Source organism: Canis aureus, chromosome 25 (assembly GCF_053574225.1).
Source record: "Canis aureus isolate CA01 chromosome 25, VMU_Caureus_v.1.0, whole genome shotgun sequence".
NCBI classification, from domain to species: Eukaryota; Metazoa; Chordata; class Mammalia; order Carnivora; family Canidae; genus Canis; species Canis aureus.
Window position 1 is genome coordinate 13,759,688 of NC_135635.1, and position 25,519 is coordinate 13,785,206.

Below are 25,519 nucleotides of genomic sequence, written 5' to 3' on the forward strand. Positions count from 1 at the left end.
TGTCCCAGATTCCCATCCAGGAAATAACATTGCATTCAGTTGTCATGTCTCTTTATAGTCTCCTCTGATCTGTGACCGTTTCCCAGACTTTCCCTGTGTCTCATGACCTTGACAGTGTTAAGGAATATGAATTTTTTAAATTGTCCCCAAATTTGGTTTTGTCTGATATTTTTCTTATGACTAGACTGAAAGTTTTGTGTAGAATACGAAAAAGATGACAGTATCTTTCTCATCACATCGTATCAGAGGTGCACGATACCACTGTTAACATGACCCCATTCACTAGGTTAAAATACTGCTTGTCAAGTTTTCCACTGTGAAGTTGCTGTTCTTTCCATTTTTTCTTTTCACTATTCTTTGGAAGGAGATCACTATGTCTAGCCCATACTGAAGGTCGAGGAAGATTGGATAATTATGCTCCACCTTCTGGAAAGGGGAGTATCTTCATATGTTTCTTGAAATTTACATATGAGCATGAGCAGCAGGAGGGGCAAAGGAAGAGGGAGAAGCAGACTTCCCGATGAGCAGGGAACCCAAAGATGTAGGGCTCGATCCCAAAATCCTGAGATGGTGACCTGAGCCAAAGGTAGATGCTTAACCGACTAGCCACCCAGTACCCTGTTATATCATATTTACACATTGAAATGTATATTCCAATTTCCAGGGTAACTATACAAAGAGTTTAATGCCATTCTCATTATCAGCTCAGGGTCAGCAAATTACAAGATTAAACAAAACTTCATCTCTACATACCATGTAAAGGAATGATTTTTAGAAAAACAATTTTCAGATCATCATATCATAAAAGATTGATCTTTCAGGATGTGATTTAATATATTAAAGATGTAGCCCAGGGGATCCCTGGGTGGCGCAGCGGTTTAGCGCCTGCCTTTGGCCCAGGGCGTGATCCTGGAGACCCGGGATCGAATCCCACATCGGGCTCCCGGCGCATGGAGCCTGCTTCTCCCTCTGCCTGTGTCTCTGCCTCTCTCTCTCTCTCTCTGTGTGACTATCATAAATAAATAAAAAAATAAAATAAAATAAATAAAAAAATAAAAATGTAGCCCAAAGATTTTTGGGATGGGAGGATGACATACAGAGTAAAGATCGGAAGAATTTGATGAGTATCAAATGGGAAAATATGCAGTTTGAAAAAAATCATATTAGGAATTATAATGACTTTTGATTAATATATTCAATTTTCTTTGAAAGTTAATAATGATGAGGATAATAATAGATGTGTTCCATGTTCCAGGTAAAATGCTAATCACTGTAAAAGTATTATAACATTTATTTTCCACAATAATACTATGCAGTAGCTACTCTTAGTCTCTGCATTTTAAAAATGAGGAAACTCAAATATGGAAATATAAGCTCACAAATCTTAGTGCTTGGTATTCAAGACCAAGTGTGTCTTATTCCAGGCTTTATATTCCTACCCACCTCACTGAACTCTTTCCTTACTAAATAACATTAAAGGAAATTATAGGTCCCCTAACATATCAAATAGCACTTTACAAAAGGTGTTTTTTTTTTAAGTTAAGTAATATTGTATACTCTTAGTAAAAAATGGAAAGATGTTTTCCTACCTACTGATAGGAATTAACCATATAGCTAAATCACGTAAATTCTTAAATGAATAGAACAATTTAAAATGGTATTTGATTTGCATGAGTCTATAACCTTAGGTCATTGCACTAAGAAATCTTTTTTCAATCAAAACATTAAAAATGAGGTATATTTGTTTCACATAAATTATTTGCCGGAAGAATATGTGTAGCCCTATTGCATTGCTCATAATTCACTTCTATATGAGCTATTTTGAATCATGCTAAAAATGACAAGCAGCATCAACTGTCACTTTGATTTAGGAACTATCAGGTATCTGTGAGCTTCACTGACATGCATGAAGTATGACTTATTAAAGGTTTCAGAAATATTTTTGTCATTTTTCTATATATATTAAATGTACATAATTGTGTTCTTGAAAATGATTGCTCATTTAATGAATTAGGAAGTAGAAATAACTACTAGAACAAGAAGAAATAAGTTCCAACTTTTACAGTATATCTTCTTAGTAGACATAATGCTTTTTTCTCCTATTTAAAATAGTACACTACCTATAAAAAATTAGCATGGATACCACCAACTACTGCCTTATGAAAATAAAGATTTTTATGAATAGCTTATGACATCCCTAATACAGCTGCGTAGAACTATATTTTCTCAAGTGGCAGTTCCCAGGTATTGACAGTCATAGTAACAAAACCTCATATATAGAAGGAGCATCTATAATAATTCAACTCTAACATCAATATATAGTCTCATAAATCCTTACTGATTAAAGAAACAAATGCATCCTTTTTTTCCAAAAAAAAAATACTTCTGCATTTGTTTGTTTCTAGAGACATCTAAAAATTAGTATCATTACAGTAGTAGCCTCTGATGAGGAACACTACTTGACAAAATATGTGTTTTTACATGTAGCCCGGATGACATGTGGGATCTCCAGTCCCCCTAATGCCTGAATCAAATTTCCTCCATCATCTCATTTCATCCCTTTGTCGGTATAAGACTTTTCTTCAGTTTTCTGGAAATTGCATAGGTCCAACATTTTCTTGGTCCTTCTGTTTGCTAACTTTTTGCCCTTTGAATTAGCTTAACTGATGGATAACCTTTGCACCTAATAGTATCACTTCTATTACAGGTCATGTTAACCCAGCTTTGAAACTCAGTCATTTACTATAGTGCCACAAAATAAGAAAATTAATAAAAACATATGTGTATGATATTATTTACTAAATTTGGGGGGATGAGAGGGGTAGAAGAGACTTTACATTGAAGAAAGATCATCATGTTACATTTTTTTAAGATTTTATTTATTCGTGAGAGACACACACAGAGAGAGACAGAGACAGAGACAGAGACATAGGTAGAGGGAGAAGCAGGCTCCATGCAGGGAGCCTGACACAGGGCTCGATCCTGGGTCTCCAGGATCAGGCCCTGGGCTGAAGGCAACGCTAAACTGCTGAGCCACCTGGGCTGCCCATGTTGCATCTAATAATAGACATCCTAGTTATTAAAAAGCTGTCAGAAAAAAAGAAAAAAGAAAGCTGTCAGGCATCCTATCCACTGCTGAGGATTTTTCACTGCTACCTCACTGCAAATAAAACCCAGCTTCATACTATCCATTTGGTTCCTTTCTCATCTTCTCATTTCTGTTTCATCTGTTCCCTATCCTCCCCTTCCTGGATTGCTGCTAAGACCTCCAAATTCAGCAAAAAAATTTTCTTCCCATGAGTACCCTATAAAATCAGAGTATGAATAAAGCTTCTGTGGTGTTTTATTAAGAAGTCAAATTCCAGGGAAGCAAGAAAGAGGTAAAAAAGAAAATAAAGCAGAGAGGGAAGAAAGGAAAATATGAAGGGATGCATTACTGACCTGCCTGTAGTCTTACAAGGAAACACTACTGAAGTGTCAGAGGACAGTAGACTGTTTGCATCTCCAAACAGCCAGGGCATAGGAGGGGCAAAACATATCTGCAAGATCCTTTCCATGGCCTATCTCTCATTGATCAGTTTCCTTCTGATGGGGCATTAAGTTTTGGGCACTTGTGATGTTAAATCTCAATATTCCTCATCAGATGCATGTGTAACAATATTACTTGATGCCTGGATACACTTAAGTGATAAACTCTGCTTCAGAAATTTACTGAATGTTCAAACTCACTGGCATCCATCCTCCATCATTTCCAACAACCACTTACCAGTGTCCTCAATTCTTCTGCTCTGTTATTTCTTTGTCCCAACCTGCTGGGAAAAAAAATCCTAGAACAGTACACTTGCTCTGAGCATCGTTATAGAAAATTGAAGAACTAGAAATTCTGGTTATAAATTTCAACAACCTTACCTGGACTTTCAACACTGCCTAACCTGACTGCTTAGCTTCCTGCATTAGCTTACTCTCCTGTCTTCCACACAGTTTGAACTCTTCCTTCTCCTTCAATCTCAAGCCCCAAGCTTTTCCCTGACTCTCATGAGATGACTTTGCCATCTATCTCAGAAGGAAATGGAAGGCTTTACCCAGATATTCTATCAAATTCCTATCACCCAATTTTCAAATCTACCTGCATCCTTTTATCAACAGCAGGGTCTCGCAGAGAGTAGATACACAACAACTATTTTTTAAATAAATACACACCCACTTTTACCTCCCCATCATGTGTAATGAAGAAATGGAAGGGTTGATCTGTCTACATCAACTTTCCCCTAACTGATGGGCATTTAAATATGATATAGTGCCTCTCTGTTTTGATTTATTTTTTCAAAACTCCCTTCAGCTTTACACCCAACCTCCCACAGCTGTATAGTAGTATAAATATCCTATAATTTCTTTAACCATTCTATTGTTGGCCATTTGAATTGTTTCCAGTTATTTGCTATTAGTGATTCTACAAAGATACTTGTACATTTTTTAAAAGATTTTTTATTTATTTATTCGTGAGAGACACGGGGGGCGGGGGAGACACAGGCAGAGGGAGAAGCAGGCTCCATGCAGGGAGCCTGACGTGGGACTTCATCCCAGGACTCCAGGATCACGCCCCGGGCGGAAGGCAGGCGCTAAGCCGCTGAACCACCCAGGGATCCCCTTGTCCATGTCTTTTAATGTGTGTGTGTGTGTGTGTGTGTGTGTGTGTATATACACACACACACACACATATATACACATATATAAATCATATACAATCATATATATACACATATATAAATCATATACATATAATTTTCTTCAGAAGAGGAATTACTGGGTTATTGGGTATTCACATCCTCAACTATACTACATAACGACAAATTGTGATCCAAAATGGTTCAACCCATTACACGTCTGCCAGCCATGTGTAAGGGTTTCTGTAGCTTCACATCATCATGAGTTGATGTTCTCAGATTTTTTTGTCTTTGCAAATCAAATGGATGTGCAATCAAGTGAATTGTATCACACTTTGGATATAAATTGCATTATTTTGATTACTAATGAAGTTAGTGTTTATAGGGCATTCTTTTGTGAGGAGCTTGCTTAAATATTTTGTTCATTTTTCTCTTGAGTTCTTTATCTTTTTATTATTAGTTTACAGTTCTTTATATATTCTATATATTAATGTATTTTAATTAAATTTGCTGCAATATCTTCTATTTGTGGTTGCTTTTCACTTCTTTATGTTCTCATTTGATAAATGGAAGTCTTATTTTTAATGTAATTGGATTAATCAATCTTGTCCTCTATAATCTGAGCATTTTGCTTCTTGTTTGAGAAAGCTTTGCTTTGAGATAAAAGTATTATAGAATTCTCCCATCCACCTATAATTTTTTTGTGTGTATGTGGTAGGCAATTTCCAGGATGATCTCCAAAAATCCCTTCCTCTTATTCTACCCTTGTGTGTTATCACCCCATGTTGAATAAGCTAACCTGGATAATAAATAGGACCAGAAATGATGGTATTTGGGAACAACTAGGTGGCTCAGGTCGTGATCCTGGGGTCCTGGGATCGATCAGCGGGGAGTCTGCTTCTCCCTCTGCACCCCCACTCTCTCTTTCTCAAATGAATATAAAATCTTCAAAAAAAATAAATTATGGAATTTGACTTCTGCACCTAGATAATAAAAGGGATTGTAGTTTCCATTTTGCTCTCTCTTGTATCACCAACTAGGGAGAAGCCAGCTGTGACAATGCTCAAACAGACATATAACGTAGTCCATGTAGTTAAAAACTGAACCCCCCCTCCCCCAACCAAGAGTCAGTGAGGAACTGGTTGACAACAGCCATATGGATAATCTGTCCTAGAAGTGGATATGCCTGTCCCAGTCATGCTTTCAGAAAACTATAGCACTTGGTTAACATTTTGACTGCAACCTCTTGAGAGACTCTGAGGCAGAATCATCAAATAAGCTGCTCCTGAATTTCTGCCCTATATAAACTGTGTGAAATCAATATTTATTATTGCTTGGAGCCCTACATTTGGGGCCGCATTTTGTTGCACAGTAACAGACAAATAATGCATTATTTATGTAAGGTAGCACTTCATTTTCAATATTTTTCATTTCCATAATCAGTTACTCCAACATAATCTTTTTTATTTTATCTTTTTATAATTTATTTTAAAAGCCCTTTCTATCCATAGTTATCTGCAAGAGTAACTCTGTCATAGTTTCCAATTATACCTAGATCTGATTCTTGACTCCTTATTCTATTTCATTAGTCAACCTGTTTATCCTTGAGTTAATTCTTCATTAATTACTATAAATAAGTGGATGAACATCTACCATTTACTTTTGAAGTGACAAGTATGCCCACTTATATATTTCAGATACCATTCTACTTAGGTGTTCAATGTTCTCAAAGAGAAATTTTCCCCTCGCAATAAGAAACACTGATGTTTCTGATCTGATTCTGAGTGACCTCAGTAGGCCACTGATAGAAGAATATAGGATCTAAAGGAACAAGGGGTGATGGAAAGGGAGGTAGGCGGGGGGTGGTGACAGGGTGACGGGCACTAAGGGGGGCACTTGATGGAATGAGCACTGGGTGTTATGCTATATGTTGGCAAATTGAACTCCAATAAAATAAAATTAAATTTAAAAAATAAAAAACAATGACCAATTAAAATAAAATAAAATAAATAAAATAAAATAAATAGAATAAAATAAAATAAAATAAATAGAATAAAATAAAATAAAGGAAAAGCTTCAAAGTGGTGGAACATGGCATCTTATATCAGCTTGTCTTTTCCTTTTCTTCTTTAGAACTTTTGCATGGGTAATTGAGCTTTCTTGCTAAGTATATTCAGCTCAACGTACTCTATTTCACTGAGGCCTTCAATAACCTTTTCATGTGTAAGGATCATACAGTTATATCTTTCTAAAGTTTATTTTATTGATGTTTTTGTTCTTGTTTTCTCTTGTTTGCAATAAAGATTAGTCTCTTGTCTAATGGAAAATATGACCAAGAAAAGTTTTCAGAAATTATGTTAAGGCCCCGTCATCACTACTATTATCATTATTCCTACTGTGCATGGAATTTAAAATATTTCCAAATGCTCAACTCTACACATCTCCTTTCATTGATATTTTTAAGTTTCTTAAGTACCGCATCAATTTAATAACTTCTTTTTGTTCTTTTTTCAAAATCTTAGGAAGAAACTATATATTGGAGCTGAACCAACATGTGTTTCTCTCTGCGGATAAGCAAAATTTCATAAGAACTAAAATGATTCAAGCAGATGTTCATCGTGGAACTGCCGGCAAAAGCACCGAGAGTCACAAAGATAAATTCCAATCCAGTGTTTGGAAATCTCCTCACCATACTCACGCATGTTTTGAAGTAGGTATCAGATTGTTTTTAAGTACTGTTAGAGAGCTTTTAAATTTTCATTTAAAAGACACTTTTGAAATCTGGAGTACTTTTTTTTTAAGATTTTTTAAAATTAATTTATTCATGAGAGACACAGAGAAAGAGAGAGAGGGACAGAGACACAGGCAGAGGGAGAAGCAGGCTCCATCCATGCAGGGAGCCCAACACGGGACTCGATCCCAAGTCTCCAGGACCACGCCCCGGGGCCAAAGGCCGTGCCAGACCACTGAGCCACCCGGGCTGCCCCTGGAGTACTTTTCTTGGAAATATATCTTAAATGGATTTGGATGGAATGAGAGAGTAGATATGGATCTTTATTTTGTCTTTTAGTGGTTCACTTATATGGAAACATGAGGCCCTCCCTGTTCTAGCCACAGATTATATCTTACCACCCATCTTCAAATCCTCTTCTAATCACATGCGACTTAACAGCATCTCCTAAACTATGTCATGCTATTTCACACCTTTGTGACTTTGCTTACATTGTCCTCTTTCCCTAGAATCCTCTCCTCAATCCCCACTGCCAAGATCCACCAGGCAAATACATATATGTTTTCAGATTTATCCCACCACCTCCTAGAAAATTTCCTCTGACTACCATTCAGCTCCCACAGGCTTAACTTACTATCCTTGGAACTCCCTTTCAACTCTGGACTTTTCTACATGGTTTCTGTAACACTCCACTGGCTTATTTGAATTTGTGGTGCTCACTCAGCAACCATAAATTATTTGGAGGCAGATTGTATTGCCCACCTTTGGGTTACCAGTACCTAGGAGTGCCTGACTCAAAGTATGACCTCAGTGAATTTGTCACAAAGAAATGAATGAATGAATGAATGAGTGCCTGTATCTGCACCAGTGATTTAATACTTGATGAGTAAAGGTTTTAAATTTTATTCTCCTATATTTTGAGATTTAGACTGTGTTAAATGAATTCAGTTGCACACATTAGACATTACTTAGTCCTTTTCATTTGTCCAGGGCACATACCGGGAACTAATCTCTATAAGGTTCAAGGAAGCATATTGTAATATATTGTAGCATAGAAAAGACATATCTAAAATATTATAGTACAAACATTTTGTTTCCGATGTTTGATATAATGCTGGAGCAAAACTTAAAGAATCTTGAAAAGAAGGGATACTTAAATGACAACTACTATAACGTACTATTTTTATGCTTGTAACTATACTGTGTTCTTTAAATATTTTACCTTGTTTTATTTAATATTCACAACAAGCCAATAAGATTTGTTGATATTTTCCTCATGTGCAGATAAGGCAATTGAGTCTCAGAGAGATTAATTTCCCAAAGTCGCAACAAGTGACTTTGACTCTTGACTCTTTTTTTTTCCCTTTCCTTTTTCTTTTTCTTTTTTTTTCTTTTTCTTTTTTTTTTTTTTACTATGGTGAATACACTTAACATGAGATCTACCCTTTTAACAAATTTTTAAGTTTACACTACAGTGTGGTTAATTATAGGTACAAAATTATAGAGTAGATCTCTAGAACTTAGTCATCTTTCATACATGGAACTTTATAGCAGTTGAATAGCAACTCCCCATTTCCGCCTGCTCCTAGGCTCCAGAAATACCTTCAATTCTTCACTTTGACTATTTTATATACTTTATATAAGTGAAATCATGCAGTATTTGTTCTATGAAAGCTTCTGCTTTAATTTTCTAACTCTTTGAAAATAGCAATAATAAACTATGGCACTTGAGTGTAAATAAGGTACTTATGAACAGTAACTATATTTTAAAAAAATTAGTTAAAAAGACTGGCATAGTTTTACTTATTCCCACAATTTCAATAAAATGTTTGAAAAATTTGGAAGCATCAAGTTCATGCTGATAGGCACCCATTTTCCAAAACTTAATGCTTCCTTTAAAATCAAAGTTAATCATTGCCAGCAAGAATTTCAATTGTTTTCCCTGAATTAGCAAACTCACTTTGTTCATTCGCAAGAAAATATTTGCCAAGTCTGAATAGTTATCATTTGTCTATCAGTTTCTCTTAATGATGCTCTGTTCAGTGTAAAAAAAAAAAAAAAAAAGGTGGCAAGTTTAACTTGCAACTTGCACAAATGCTTTTCTTCAAGACAACCATCATACTTTCATAAACAGCAAAAGAACTTTATGTGTACTTCCCATTTCATAATACAGAATTATTAACAAGAATGTTCTGTAGAGTTGAGATTTAATAACAATAATATCTACTACTTCATCAAGGATATACTTAAGCAAAGCAGACTATTTATTTATTTAATTATTTAATTTTGATGTAAGTTTATGGTTGTGGAGTATACAGTGGCTACTCATAGAGTCTGGTGCCACTGTCTTGACCCATGCTAAGGTGCCAGCATGTTCCTTATTATTATTTTTGTACCATAAGTGTGTAAATCAACACAGTGAAAAAGACAACATCTTACTTACCATGAAGATAGTTTTGACTTCATGGACCCCTGGAAGGTTCTTGGTATTCCCCTGGGGTTCCTTAGACCACACATTGAGAACTACACATCAAGACTATTGCCAGTCTTCTGCCCACCCTTCTATCAGTTCTCCCCATAACACTCTAAATCAGATCGTGTGACCCTTCTGTACACAACCTTGCATGGACTCTCCTGCAGTGAATGTGGAATGTCCTCATCTTTCTATCTCATTTCCTACCACTTTCTCAGTTGCTCACCTTCTCAAGTCTACTGGCCTTCTTGGTCTTGAAAGCATTAAGTATGCTCCTCCTCAGTAGGTCTTTACACTCTCTATTCTTTCTGCACAGGACATTTCTTTTTCTTAGGCATATTCATGACTCAGTTTCTCTCCTCATTTAGGTTTCTGCTTAAATATCATTTTACAGAAAGGCCTCCCCTGATCACAATCTATAACTGCAACTCTGTCATCTTTAAACCCTTCACCTGCTTTACTAAAATTCCTTTTTGCCGCCTATATGTTAATTATATGACTTCCCGCCCACACACTAGAGTATCAGTCACATGAAACCAGTGTTTTAATTCTGCTCAGTTTTTTTTTTTCATTGCAAACAATGAAAAATGTTTGGATGAATCAAAAAACTGCATTTTGACAGGTCCACCAAAGGTAAGTTCTTAAGGCAAGAATATATTTGCCTCACAGATTCAAAACGTACTGTTTCCTAAATAAAAGCTCACAGATAGGGGATCCCTGGGTGGCTCAGCGGTTCAGCGCCTGCCTTTGGCCCAGGGCGTGACCCTGGAGTCCCGGGATCGAGTCCTGCATCGGGCTCCAGGCATGGAGCCTGCTTCTCCCTCTGCCTGTGTCTCTGCCTCTCTCTCTCTCTCTCTATCATGAATGAATGAATGAATAAATAAATAAATAAATAAATAAATAAATAAATAGTCTAAAAAAAAAAGCTCACAGATAGACTGCATCAAACTAACAGTATATTTGTTAAAACACAGAATCCAGCCTCCACCCCCAAAGATTCTGATCCAGCCCATATAAGATGAAAAGGCAGAATATATATATATTTTTTTAATTCCCCAGGTATTTCTGAAGAACTGTCAGTTTGGGGAACCCGTTTCCTAAACCAACATGTTACTGTCTGATATAAAGCATTAGTAGGTGCAGGATTTATATGAAAGGCAGCTAGGCCACCTGTTAACACATCATTCAGATCATTCAAATTTCTAAGGATCATGATTATGAAGATAGTTCTAAAAACATATAACTGTACAAAAATCCACATAAAATAGAATGAAATGAAATAAATTTTCTATATTTCCTTAAGTAAAATATCAATATACAAAAATTAATTGTATTTCTATGCATTAGCAATGTTTTATCTGAAAATGAAATTAAGAAGGCAATTCTATTTACCATAGCATCAAAAAGAATAGAATCCTTACGAACAAATTTAATGAAAGGAACAAAAGACTTGTATATATAGAAAACTACAAAATATAAATAAATGGGGATCCCTGGGTGGCGCAGCGGTTTAGCGCCTGTCTTTGGCCCAGGGCGTGATCCTGGAGACCCGGGATCGAATCCCACGTCGGGCTCCCGGTGCATGGAGCCTGCTTCTCCCTCTGCCTGTGTCTCTGCCTCCCTCCCTCTCTCTCTCTCTCTCTCTCTGTGACTATCATAAATAAATAAAAAATTAAAAAAAAAAAGACAAAATATAAATAAATGGAAGGACATCTCCGAACGCTTGGGTGGCTCAGTGGTTGAGCGTCTGCCTTTGGCTCAAGACATGATGATTCCGGGATCCGGGATTGAATCCCTCATGGGGCTGGCTCCCTGTGAGGAGCCTGCTTCTCCCTCTGCTTGTGTCTCTGCCTCTCTCTCTCTCTGTGTGTCTCTCATGAATAAATCAATCTTTAAAAATAAATAAATGAATGAAAGGACATCTCATGCTCATAGTTGGGAAAGACTTAATATTGTTAAGATTATAGGGTCCTCAAACTGATCTACAAGTTCAATGCAATTCTTCTTGAAAACCCTATCTGGAAAAAAAAAAAAAAAGAAAAAAACCCTATCTGGGTTTTCTTCAGAAATTGACAGTCTAATTCTAAAATTCATATCAAAATTTAAGAGACTCAGAAGAGCCAAAATAATTTTGAAAAAGAAGAACTATGTTTTGGAAGAATAGCCTTTTCCACTAATGATTCTGGGACAGCTGGATATCTATCCACAAAAGAATAAAATTGGATGTCTTCCTCACAATATACACACAAAACAATTCAAAATGTATTATAGCCTACATTTATGAGCTCAAACTATAAAACTCTTAGAAGAAAATATAGGAGTAAATCTTCACGGCCTTGGGTTAGTCAATGTCTTCTTAGATATGACACCACAGTACAAATGACAAAAGAAAAAAAACGAAACATCAAATTGGAATTCATCAAAATTAAACGTTTTTTGCTTTAAAGAATACCATCAAAAAAGTGAAAAAACAACCCACAGAATGAGGGGAAATATTTGCAAATCATGCACTGATAAGGAGCTAGTCTTTCTATATATAAGCAACTATTACAACTCAATAACGTACAACCCAATTTAAAACTTTAACAAGTGATATAGACATTTTTACTAAGAAAATAGGCAAATGTCCAGTAAACATGGCAAAAGATGTTCAAATTCATTAGCCATCAAAGATATGCAAATCAAACTTATACTGAAATCTCACCTCCAACTGACTGGGATGGCTAAAATAAAGACACAATAATGAGTGTCAGCAAAATTCAGAGGAATTAGAACACTCTCACATTGCTGGTAGAAATATAAAATGGTGTAGCCACTTTGGAAAACAATCTGGCAATTCTACAAAGGGTTAAACATAAAACTATCAGGAGTTCCACTTCTAGGAAAATGTCCCCCCAAAATGAAAACATATGTCCATGCAAAAAAACATGTATATTAATATTCACAGCAGCATTATTCATAATAGTCAAAGAGTAGAAACAACCCAAATGCCCATCAGCAGATTAACAGATAAATAAAATGTAGTATATCCATAAATGGGTTATTATTTGGCAATAAAAAGGAACAATGTAGATGAACATTGAAAACATTATGCTAAGCAAAATAAGCCAGTCAGACCACATATTATATGATTTTATTTCTATGAAATATCTGGAATAGATCTATAAAAAGTGAAAGTAAATCAATGGTTGGCTATGATAAGTGGGGACTCAGGGGAAATGGAGAGTAACTGCTAATGAGTCTGTAGCTCCAAAATTTGTTTGGGACTGTTATAAAAACCCAAATGGGCTAAGACAAACCCCATAGCTCAAATATTTGGTTTCTAAATCCTAAGCATATCAAATGTATATTCTTGCCAACCATGTTACCTTCCAAGATAACAAGGAGAGGAAGCTTCTGAGAAAAGGGATCAGCTTTTTGGGGAATGCCTGTGTTTCTTTCATATTTTCCTTTATTACTTTATGAAAAATTGCATTCTTTTTAAGCTATTGTCCTCATTAGCTATGGGGCTTGGAGGGGGGCATAATTTTACAAATATATTTTCTTAAAGTACACCAACAGAGGGTAATAGAGGTGGGTAGAGATATTCATTCTTTTCTGACCTTTGTCTGATGTACTCACATACTATTTAACACTCAATTGCCCTTTCATTGCAACATCAAAGTTTCTAATTCACTATTCATATTTTATTTTCACAATAAAGAAATTGTCCAACCTAAATAATATTAAATTACATAGCAAGTGACTTTTTTTGTTGTGGTAAAATGTACATAACATAAATTTACCATTTTAACCATTTTTAAATGTAAAGTTCAATGCCATTAAGGGCATTCACATCATTGTGCAACCATCACAGCAAATGACTTTTATATAAATAATTCAATGGAAAATTCAAACATATAATTGAATCTACAAAGTACCTTTCATTATTAAAGTAAAATCATACTTACAAAAGACACTAACACAAGGCTTCAGATGTAACCCTATTAATAAATTCATAACATTGTTATTTATGGAACCATATTTAAAATATGTTTATACTTGTAATTTCCTTTTACAACCCAAAGATTTTCATCCAGATTTCATATTGAAAATAAATTCATTGATGCATCATGAGACAGACTGCATATTAAGTATATTAAATGTCAGGCTTGTTATTCTAGTTTCATTTGGAAAACAAACTTTTCCAGAAGGCATGGACAGATGTTGATAAGATATTAGCAGCTGTGGCAGAGAATACATTTTCATTAAGTAAGAATGACAGTGTTTTTTTTTAATGGGTAAGATTATTAATAGCTCTTTGCGAGTATTAGACAAAAGTTGTTACAAGATATTTTAAGATAATCAATAACCCATCCACTATGTTTCTTACTGTGGTGCCAGCTGCTGCTGTTTCTTCTCTCTTGACAAGACATCAAACTCCAACACCATATCTACCTGACCATATCAGACAGGTCAAACATAGCCATTCGCTTGACTAAGAGAATTATCTAATTAAGCTCGATGTCTTCAGTTTGTCCTCTCTTTTCATGTCCTTCCTTCTACAAACGTGGGTCTTTTGTCCATGGCCTCTTGATCCTTAGGGACTTGCTATCAATCATTTTCTCTTCAGTGCCATTATCTTCAAATTTTGTAGGTTCTTTCCCCTCAGCATTTTCACACTTTGAAAATAAAAAAATCAAAAATCAAAATCCCTTTTCTTACCTCTCCTATGTCCCACCCTGCTAATATTTAAGATCTCTACTGTACTTCATAGCCCAACTTCTTTAAAGAGGACTGACATCCCATCTTCACTTTCTCACCATGATTCCCTCTCTCATCTACTAGAATGTGGCTTCTACTGAAATTACTCATGCTGAGGCAATGAAGGCCAACAGATATGTCTTGTTTTCTCACTTGACCTCTCTCTGCTTGTGATGATTTTATGGAATCTTATTCTTGAAACTTTCCTACAGTGGTCTGTGTGACACTATGCTCTCTCAGTTCTCTACATTTCTCACTTCTTTGCACTTTCTCTCATGTACTTTTCTTTCTGTTTTCATCTCAAGTGTTGATGTTTCCCATGTATCTAACTCCTTACTAAACATCTATAATTGGACAGCACATCTCAAACTCAATTACGAAATTCAATTCTGCATTTTCTCCCCCATCTTCCACTCCTTAGATGTTTCCTATCTCAGTGAAAGGTACCACCATTCACCCAGCTTTTCAAGTCTGAGCACCACCCTTGACTTCTTTTCCTTCCTCTCCTACATGATATCAGCTACTGGTCCTGTCAAGTTCTCCCCCTACCACACTTATGACTAGTCTCCCTCATCATGCTGTGTTTCATGTTCAAAACTGGTTTACTGCATTAATTTCCAACCAGTTGCCCTGTCACTCAGGGGCAGGGCATGATGAATCTCCACAATTTAATCTCCATACTGCTCCAGAGTCATCTTTCTAGTTTTAAAACCTCATCATGTCACACCTTTACCTAAAATCCATCAATGCCTCTCAAAATAGAGTTTATACTTGTCTCAAGATTCTCATACTACCCCTTCCCACTTTCCACTATATTCTCCACTCCCATCATTCCCAATAATCACTCCAGTCCAATGGAATTTATTAGATTTCCTCCAACGTAAAATGCAGTTTTCCTTTTCTTAGAATACTCTCTTATTACTTTTCTCTTACCCATTAAAATAAGCAAGAGTACCACTACCCCCATGAAAGGTTCTTTGTTCTTACCCCTCCCCCAATTCTCTCAAGGCATAGGCTCAGGCCAACTTTGATCCACCTTATTTGTTCACCTAAAGCTGTGTCTACATACCTCTTCCTAACTCAGCTTATATCAGAGTATATTGTAATCCTAGATTTGCTTTTATTTCCTCTACTAAATTGTCAACTCTTGAGGGAAAGAAATTTGCTTCACCTTCCTCTGCGGTCCTAGAACTAAGTGTAGCATTTGGGTATAGTAGTGAGCAAGACAAATTTGTTGAATTAATGAATATAGAAATGAACTGAATTAACTAAACTTGTTTTGCTTTGAATATACAGCCAACAATATTGTAACATTAACCCAGAATTATTGTCCTGCTACTTGAAATGCTCTTTCATAAATTGAACCTACTAATGCTTGGGTTTGAATCTGGTTAATTTTTAGACAAGAAGGCTTCATGTACTACAGAAGTCATTTCATTACATTTTAGATAATTTCACTTTCCTCATTTTTGCAATCTGTCATATAAGTATGCTCCGATGGAAAAAATATTTGAGCTTGAGTTGATATTCATTTGGTAAATATTTGTATGGGCATGGGCATAAAAATCTCTGGCCACCAGAATATCCTGATCCAAATAATGAGGCAAAGGGACAAGAGACTCTCAGAAAAGTTGATTACACTGTTACAATGGCAGGGGCCTCCTGTCAGCAGCTCTCAGACCAGAATCAAATGCTATTGTTGGTTTATTCATTTGTTTATTTTTTCCTTGCCTCCAGTGCCTGACAATGCCAAGTACAGAATAAGAATTGATCATTTCATGTTATATTAACATAGCAATTTACATTTTAAAGGACTCTTGTTAATAGGTCAATTTTATTTAATCCTACTGAAAACGTCAATGATTCTAATAAGAGACAAAATTGTGGATTCATTTTATTACATCTAAAAATTAAAATCCTATTTTATCCGAATTTTTTGTCTGAATATATTTTTGTAATACTTTCATTGTGTTTCAGTTTTCTTTAATTTTAAAAAATGATCTATTTTTTTTGTTTTATAATGTTTTTATATTAGCTTTAAATTATTTGTTTCCTATGTTAAGATCTAGGCATCATTTAGAGAAATATATAGTTCCAATCTTAAATATTTCAGTGTCTTCTATGTATGATCTTCAGCTCCAAATTACTTCTATGAATATAATCTGAAGACCGCTGTTCTTTATCACAGGATGTGTTTTTCCCAGTGACTAAGGTAAAATGTCAAGTCACCACTTCATCTTGGAGTTGCTCCTTATTCTTACAATGCTATTATAAATGCAATGTATAAAACTACATGTATATAAATATGATTTTTTCTTTAATGGAAGGAATATAGTTAATCGTTACTTCCAGACTTTAGAAATAATTTTCTCTCCTGTCTTACCCTCAAACCTAAACCTTTGAAACCTATTGAACTTCTTCTTACATGCTATCTACTCTCAATGTCTTCATATTCCCAGAAAGACTGAACCAAGATGCATACATAATAGAAGTTATGTCCATATTATCTGTATGGCTCATGTAGCTTCAATCACATATAAAGACTGTGTGATTGGGCATAATTAGTTAAGTAGCCAGTCAATGACTAGTTTTTTACTTCTTCTTGGACCAGGCATGGTTACAAGCCCTGGTGTACAGTAGTGTAAAAACAGTACTACCATTGATATGTTACAATCATAGAGAATGACCAGTAGTGTTTTACATGAAGTATCTTGGCATCCATCATTCTATTCAGAGTGACACCTGAAGTTTTATACCTATTTTCTCCTATCTTAGTGTTCCTTTTCCCCTTAATTATTTACACATTGTTTTAAAATTGATTTATATGTACATTTGTATGATACCTCAAATCATTATGGAATGAGGTATGATATAAATAACCAAATACAACTCAATGCAGAAATACATTTTCAGCACAAATACAAGAAGCACTTTTTCCTCCAAGTGAACAGGAAATGAGCTTTCCCTTGCCTCAGTTCATTAGAGAATGCAAAGCACTCAAGTTGGAAATCAGAAATTCAGCACCAAGGACACAGAGATAGAAACCATTCCCAGAGTAATCAGTAACAAATTTTGCAGAACAAACTTTTTAGGGACGATGCTTACATATTTTATAAAGGGTTGGTGTTTAAAGTGAACTTTGAAGAAACAATCATCCAAACCCAGAATGTGGAAAATTCTATAGGACAAATGATCCAATTTCTTCAATAAACAAGTGGAAAGAAAGAAAAAGAAAGAGAAGGAAGGAAACAAGGAAGGAAAGAAAGACTTGCTACAGATTAAGAGAATCACAAGATATATATTGATGAAATAAAATGGGATCCCTGGGTGGCGCAGCGGTTTGGCGCCTGCCTTTGGACCAGGGCGCGATCCTGGAGACCCGGGATCGAATCCCACGTCGGGCTCCCGGTGCATGGAGCCTGCTTCTGTCTCTGCCTCTCTCTCTCTCTCTCTCTCTCTCTGTGACTATCATAAATAAATAAAAAAAATTAAAAAAATAAAAATAAAATGTGCAACATTATTACATCCTGACTCTAATAAACTAACTATAAAAAGACACTTATGAGATACCTAGGGAAACCTAAATGTATATTAGGCATTAGATAATATTAAAATATTAGTTTTAGAAATATGGTAATGAGATTATTATATTTTTCAAAGGCCTTATATATTAGAGATACAAATTAATATGTTTATAGGTGAAATACATATCTACTTTAAAATCATCTAGATATATTTAATATTTGTAAAGTAAATGTTTTGTTTCGTCTTTGTCTTTATTGACTTTAATAAGTTTATCTGTTTAAAAGTGAGAAAAATAAATATCTTGTGTTACAGTATCACAGTTTCTTTTTTTTATAAATTTATTTTTTATTGGTGTTCAATTTGCCAACATATAGAATAACACCCAGTGCTCATCCCATCAAGTGTCCCCCTCAGTGCCCGTCACCCAGTCACCCCCACCCCCCGCCCACCTCCCCTTCCACCACCCCTAGTTCGTTTCCCAGAGTTAGGAGTCTCTCATGTTCTGTCTCCCTTTCTGATATTTCCCACTCATTTCTTCTCCTTTCCCCTTTATTCCCTTTCACTATTTTTTATATTCCCCAAATGAATGAGACCATATAATGTTTGTCCTTCTCCAATTGACTTATTTCACTCAGCATAATACCCTCCAGTTCCATCCACATCGAAGCAAATGGTGGGTATTTGTCATTTCTAATGGCTGAGTAATATTCCATTGCATACATAAACCATATCTTCTTTATCCATTCATCTTTCGATGGACACCGAGGCTCCTTCCACAGTTTGGCTATTGTGGACATTGCTGCTAGAAACATCGGGGTGCAGGTGTCCCAGCATTTCATTGCATCTGTATCTTTGGGGTAAATCCCCAGCAGTGCAATTGCTGAGTCGTAGGGCAGATCTATTTTTAACTCTTTGAGGAACCTCCACACAGTTTTCCAGAGTGGCTGCACCAGTTCACATCCCCACCAACAGTGCAGGAGGGTTCCCCTTTCTCCACATCCTCTCCAACATTTGTGGTTTCCTGCCTTGTTAAATTTCCCCATTCTCACTGGTGTGAGGTGGTATCTCATTGTAGTTTTGATTTGTATTTCCCTGATGCGGAGCACTTTCTCATGTGCTTCTGACCATGTCTATGTCTTCCTCTGTGAGATTTCTCACAATAAGTTTCTAATAAGGTTTCAATGAATACAAATTTTATTCTTTTTTTTCACAAATTATATTCTTATCTCAATCCAGTTTCTTCCAAAAGTAGCATCTGAGTGAAAAGCACACTTGAGAGTAATTTATTTGGGAATGTGATCCCAGGGAACAGCAATTGAGAGTCAGAGTAAAAATGGGGAAGAAGAGAAAGCCAGTGGAGGAATCCACATTGATTTGGCCACCACTTTTGGATGACAGGGAACTCAGTCCTGCAAACATCTGAAGGCCTAATGAAATGCATTGCATCTCAGAACCATCCACTAGGGGAAAAAGAAGAAAGCATTTATCAATTATCTCTCATCTCCATTGCTCAAGGGCTAGGCCACAGGGCATTAACACCTCTGATCTTCTTAGTTACAGGAGCATGAATGCTAAGAGAGTTCTGCAATATCTAATGAGTAGGCCTAATAGAAGCCCTCTAGCAGGAAGAAAGAGGTGCCTAGTGTTGGCCTGAGGCAATGTACCTACAGATTGTACCTAAATGCATCTGCTTGAGGACTTCACGGTAACTAGTCTCCACAGCTAAAATCAAAATAAGAGGATTAGAAGAGGCACACAAGAGTTGTTCCAATGCAGTCCATTCTGTCTGCCTACCACTCATATCTCCTTTTCCCTTCCATTAAATCTAGTCAGTTACAGAATCCTCTTTAATATGGTGGTGAGCTGGAATCTGAAAAGATAAAATGTAAGAAATTTAGTGAAATGAGCTGAGGTCCCCCAGTGCTGCATCTGATTTCCTTGTGCTCGTCAGGCTGTGGTCATTGCAATTTTCCATCCACAATTTTCACCAGGCAATGTCCCTGACACCTAGTGAACATCTCTAGACACTCTATAGGCCCCACATATATCTCCCTGCCTTCGTTTTGTAGCAGGAAACCTAGTTCCTCATGGTAAAAATCAGTAGTAATTATCACCTCCATTACAAAGTGACTTTCTTTGCCTATTGTTAGATTTCAGGACTCTAACTGCTCAAACAACATACAGATTACCAATAAGATACTTAGAATATGACATTAAATATGGTAACAGAGCGCTGATCAAAGTCACAGATAGTCTAATTACCATTAGCAGGTGATATGTTATCCTTTTGTAAACTTGACCCCAAATCATCAACTACCTTAAAACACACACACACACAAAAACCAAGAAACAAATGGGTGAACATGTCTCAAAATACAAGACTAGGTTATATGAAATTTTCTTCCCATGAACCATTTCAGGAAAATTCCTGTCTTTGTTTTCTTTCTATTTAAAATAGTTAATGCTTTTTCTCATTCAATAAGAATCTGAAAGGGATGCATTGAATTAATAATTTTTAGCAGGTGTAAAATAGGAGATTTTATTTAACAGAAAAGTAACTTTATCTACTTCATTGGTTATGCTTATTCTAGATGCATTTGCTCATTCAATAATAATACAATTCCTTCATTTATCTTGGGCATCTGTTGTGGTAGGTTCTTAGGTGAATTGGCCCCAATCCCCATAAAAACACTGCAAAATTGGAAACTGAAGGGTTATAGGAAGTAATTTATCCAAAATCAAACAACCTAAGCCAGAATTCCGATTCAAATCCTGTTGCTTTAGGTTGTTTACCAGTTTGGAACAGGAAATTGAATCATTCAATTTACACTAGTAAATATTGTGAGAAAATTGTTTAGATTTGTAGTCTTTGGGTTGTCGTTTTGTGATTCCAAATTAAGAACGGAGGTGTACCGAGGAACAGAGAGCTAATTCACAGCCTGTTGCTTTCAAACAACTGACTGTTGTATTATTCCATCATAGGCAAAAGCAGCAGTCCGCATAGAGTTGTTGTGGATTGTAAATCAAGGTGTCCCTGTCTACCACTGCCAAGGAGTTGTTATTTAACTTAAATCCAAACAGTCACATTGTAGCTCCTGTGATTTTCATATGTGAGTGAAGTAGGACGACACAGAAAAACAGATGGAATATACTTATTCCTGGGACAACATTCTTACAGTATAATCAAGAAGTTCAGGTAGCTCAGCTTTTGGATTATGTCATTTCTGTGGGTAGCATCCTAGTCTTCCTCTAGATTTTATAAGGATATCATGATCTCCCTCCAATAAACTTTTCTTCTTCCGTTATAGAATCAGTTCCTGTTCACTAGCAATCAAAGAACCCTAAATTATATACAATTACAACCAAGAGTGATCATTGCTTTCTCCAAATACCTGTTGTATTGCCAGTCCACACCACACAATTCAGCATCAGTGTTCTCTAATTCCACCAGGAACATTGCTTCCACTTGAGTATAAACTACTTGGGCATTTCTATTATTGTTCTTTGGGGTTCCTTCATATGACATAGCACAGGGCTATGTACTAAATTGATGGATAGATTCAAAACACAATAATAATGGATACAATGGTAAAGGGTGAGGTGTTGGGAAAGTCAGGGATGGGAAATGAACATAAAGCTCAGCTAGTGCCAAAGCAGTTCTTAAATCCTGCTTCAGCCTACTCATGACTATTGCAAAAGCACAGTTCTCCACTGGACAGCAATTTAGACTAACAATAAGCACATAAAAAACAATCATCTTGGCCAGGTCAGCTTGTATTTACTCAAATCTACTCACTACTATGAGGGAGAGATTTGGAATCATTGGGTACCCATGGAATAATGAGTCATGAACACATTTTTTTTGCACACACATCTAAAAAGTTACATAGAATGGTATTCTCATCTTTCACCAGCAGTAATGATTGTTGAAAATATTAAGGAAATTACCAAGATGAACATAGAGCCTCTTTTAGATACTGTAAAGGTAGCATTTCCAAGAGTATTAAAAATGTAGTAGAATGGCTTATTTTCCTCAACTTGCAGAGTATAAACAATTTATTTCACAAAAAGCCTCAATAGAAAAGGGTTATTACTTTTAGTATATTGAATTGTTGAAGGAGTATTTATTCTACTGCTGAAGTCATTCTGCGATATGAATTCTGAGCATTTGTTGATTGTTCACAAGGCAGGGCTGTTCTTAACCTGAATACTGAGAAAACAAAAAGGAAGAAGAACCCTTTAGGAAAAATGTTTCGATTTTTAGAAAATTGTAACTCTTTTGGTGAGTTGTGTAACATCTACTTTTTCCTCTTTGCTTTTGTCCATATAAATGCATGCCTTTTAGCAATTACAAAGGGTGTCTCCATTTCAGAATGGTATTTATTTTAAGATGGATTAAACATTACCTCATTATGCATACATAGCACACTTTCCTTCATTCCCATAATTTTCTTTGAAACTTATCTTAAAGACCTGTTATTATGATAAAGTCCAGAAGGGATAACTAAATGAAACTTGTCTTTGAAATTTTTGCATAAAGAACACTTTCTGAAACCAGCAATTGTCTGTGAAGTCATTCAATTTTGAAGGGCATTGGTGAACTCTACCTCCTACAAAACTGTATCGAAAAATTACTTGAAGGGTTAATCCAGGGAGGTGTAAAGAAATACAGCAAGTGAAAGCAAACATTCAAAAAAAGGGGCCAGCAAAGTCTTACCCAGAAAAAGTTTTGCTAAAAAAAAAAAATCTAGAGAGAAATTAAGAATATCATACATATAAGGTGCTTGGAAGATTCCCTTTAAAGTAGGAAAATCTAGGGATCCCTGGGTGGCCCAGCGGTTTGGCGCCTGCCTTTGGCCCAGGGCGCGATCCTGGAGACCCGGGATCGAATCCCACGTCGGGCTCCCAGTGCATGGAGCCTGCTTCTCCCTCTGCCTATGTCTCTGCCTCTCTCTCTTTCTCTCTCTGTGACTATCATAGATAAATAAAAAAAAATTAAAAAAAAAAATAAAGTAGGAAAATCTAATGATACAAGATTACATATACTTCTTTAGGCCTTCAACCACATTGTTTGATTCAATAGAAAATATAATTTATGTAGTAATATTGTATTTGCTGTTTGTTGGCTTTTGGAAAGAACCCACAAAGAGTAGGACACATAATTTTAGTGACTGTCATAAACCTTGGTTATCGATATAATAACACAATAGCACAACTAAAACCAGAAGGTAAATGGGGAAAGAGAAATTTATAGGTAGGGTAGGCATGCTTCTGAGTAGGCTATCAACAGATCTTGTCTAATGTTGTCGATAAATCTAAAAATGACAACCCAGAGTGAATTGACCCTAAAACAAATAAAGCTTAAGCTTTGGGAATCTTTACTTGCAAGGACTAGTTCCAAGGCACCTGGAAGAGCAGTAGCCGTTTTGTAACTGTGTGTTTCTTTTTTTTTTTTTTTTAAGGTGTATCTTCCCTAACATATAAATTTTAGGCTCTGCATAACCTGGATCCACTCCAAAGCCACTCCTAGGGCTTCGGCAGAGAACTTTGCACATGGAAGACCCTGTAACTAAAGTTCCTTTAGCTAAAAGGTAAAAACAAGCTTGATGATAACCATCCAAACAACTAAAAGCAGAAATCACTGACCCTCTTTGCTTCTTTTCTTTTTTTAAAAAAATATTTTATTTATTTATTCATGAGAGATAGAGAGACAGAGAGAGAGCGGCAGAGACACAGGCAGAGAGAGAAGCAGCAGGCTCCATGCAGGGAGCCTGATCTGGGACTCGATCCTGGCTCTCCAGGATCACACACTGGCCTGAAAGCAGCGCTAAACTGCTGAGCCACCCAGGCTGCCCCCCTCTTTGCTTCTTGGGGATGGTCCTGGTAGAAGTAGGAGGGGTGTGGAGAAGGGTAGAGGGCCATTTGTACTTTTCATTTTGTAGCCACTAGTGTGGTTTTATTTATCTATTAACTTATAGGTGTATTGTTTTTAAATAGCAACAATTAATTTACAGTTTATTCATCAACACACACTTTCCTCAATCTGTACTAAAGCTATAGATTGAAAATAAAAGATAGGGCTACAATGCATAGATGTGTGTTTAATACATTTTTTCCACATCTGTGGTGACTATCCTTATTTTCTCCTTACACACATATTTATTCTGGGTTCAGTGCCACCTTTCAAGTTAATAGAAATTTGACATGTGAAAGCAGCAGTGTATGAGATAACAGGAAATAAAAACATCTGGCATTATATTCTTGTCCTTAGGAAGAGCAGCCACAAAGAGCATCAGTGATGATCTTTTCTTATCAAAGAGATAGTATTACCTATAGAATACTTAAAAATATCAGAATATTTTCTTCTAATAAAGAGTTTTCTCATCTGAGTGTAACCAGATGGGCAGCGCCTGCTTCTGAGCCTCATGAGAGACCTGGGTCTGAGTCTCCTATGGAACCAACCACCCTGCACGTCACCCACCTTGCCTCCTCTCACAAGTGGCTGTCTGTTGATTTTGATTTTCCAGATTCTTGGATCAGAAACAAAATGAAGATTTTCCTAAATTATTAGCAAATGAAGTAATTTCCAACAAAACTGCTTTTGAGACATTGCCTCAGAACACAAGCTGTGGTTAGCACTGCCCTCACCCAGGGCTTCCGTTCCTGCTTCCATTGACTGGTCTCCGTCCTGAAGCCGTCCACGTCCTGCATGTCCAGGACAGTCCTTCCAGGAGACAAAACCCATGGCCTGTCTTGGCCATTTGTTGAATGAATGTACAGACATGATATGTTTTTTATTAACTCTGTGTAGTAGTATTTATAGTATGTTCTTATTGAACCACTGAAAACATGCTTGTATCAACAAAAAATAAGTAAAAATAAAGAGTTTTCTCATGAATGGAATCTTATTCTTTCCCAAGATACTTTAAAAAAAAAAAGAAATATATGATTTGCATCACAAAATCTCTGCAGCTTTATAATAACAGGATCCTGCTCTTGTAAATAGTAATATTGTTTAAGGCAGATATATTGCGAGCTTGCAGTAGAGTAAGAAAACAACTGATTTACGGAGATATTTCAAAGTCTAATGAACTACCTTGCCAACATGAAGTGTTGCTTTTTTGCACATAATTAGACTGTTCTTTACCTGCCATCGAAGGAATGCAACTGTAAGCAGACACAAAAACTCCATGGTAACATGCACATCAACATTTTCCTTGTCAATACCTGGGAAACGTCATTTCTCTGAAATTCTGCTGAGGCATTTCTTCTCAGTAACAGATTAGACAACTAGCAGCCAAGGAAATGTTTAAACATGTTTAAACTGAAAAGCATTATTAGGTCAGCCAACTTCTTAAGCAAGAAAGGACAGCCTTGGCCAAT

At 36.1% G+C, this 25,519-nt stretch overlaps 1 long non-coding RNA gene across 1 annotated transcript in view; it reads left to right on the forward strand.

The window, feature by feature from the left end:
• The window catches only part of LOC144297605 (uncharacterized), an 82,203-nt gene extending 57,209 nt beyond the window's left edge, over positions 1 to 24,994 (forward strand). The window contains exons 3-5 of the long non-coding RNA XR_013364566.1: positions 7,187 to 7,374; positions 23,599 to 23,727; positions 24,664 to 24,994. This is a non-coding gene — a long non-coding RNA (uncharacterized LOC144297605). The remainder of the gene's footprint in view (positions 1 to 7,186; positions 7,375 to 23,598; positions 23,728 to 24,663) is intronic.
• The last annotated feature ends 525 nt before the right edge of the window (positions 24,995 to 25,519 follow it).